The sequence below is a fragment of the Capricornis sumatraensis genome, chromosome 2, assembly GCF_032405125.1.
Source record: "Capricornis sumatraensis isolate serow.1 chromosome 2, serow.2, whole genome shotgun sequence".
In the NCBI taxonomy this organism is placed as follows: domain Eukaryota; kingdom Metazoa; phylum Chordata; class Mammalia; order Artiodactyla; family Bovidae; genus Capricornis; species Capricornis sumatraensis.
The window spans coordinates 146210313-146211045 of NC_091070.1; the positions used below are offsets into that span (position 1 = coordinate 146210313).

A 733-nucleotide genomic window follows, 5' to 3' on the forward strand; every position below is an offset into this window, starting at 1 on the left:
ACAACAACAACAAAAGGGGGCCCTCATTAGAAATAAGTTTACATCTATTTTAAAGAGTACACTAAATCTTTCAACCAGTGAGTATATACAGTTGCTCAGATATGCTTAGCAGGGAAATACATGTGACAGGCAGTCCTTTATTTCTCAGAGGTTATACAATAGAAAGTAAGAACAAATATATACAGATGAAATATAGCTCGGCAATGATGCAAAAGACTATACTGCTACTCAACAAATAAAAAGATACATAATTCTAAATACTAAAATTTCACTAGAAGTGAAGTCGCTCAGTCGTGTCCGACTCCTTGCCGACACCATAGATTGTAGCCTACAAGGCTCCTCTGTCCATGGAATTTTCCAGGCAAAAGTACTCTAGTGGGTTGCCATTTCCTTCTCCAGGGGATCTTCCCCAACCAGGGATCGAACCCGGGTCTCCCGCATTGCAGGCAGATGCTTTACCATCTGAGCCATCAGGGAAGCCAGGAAACAAAATAGAAAGGAAGGAACAAGAATGGGCTCAAATCACAATTTTGCCTCCAACTAGTTAGTTAACCTTTCTGGAACTCAATTTCTTGTGTACAATGCCAAGGTGTGTTTACATAGTTTCTGAGATTACTTTCAGCTTGAACAATTGATAAATTGGAGCTTGGAGACTTAAAGAAGCTGTGTAAAGAAGTTAGGATTTCATCTGAGTCATGAAAGTTAAGAAAGATATGATTAGGGAGAAGAAATA

At 39.0% G+C, this 733-nt stretch overlaps 1 non-coding gene across 1 annotated transcript; it reads right to left on the reverse strand.

Moving 5' to 3' along the window:
* Nucleotides 1-405: 405 nt before the first annotated feature.
* On the reverse strand, nt 406-477 carry TRNAC-GCA (transfer RNA cysteine (anticodon GCA)). The gene has a single exon. It is a non-coding gene; the product is annotated as a tRNA-Cys (tRNA).
* Nucleotides 478-733: the final 256 nt, after the last annotated feature.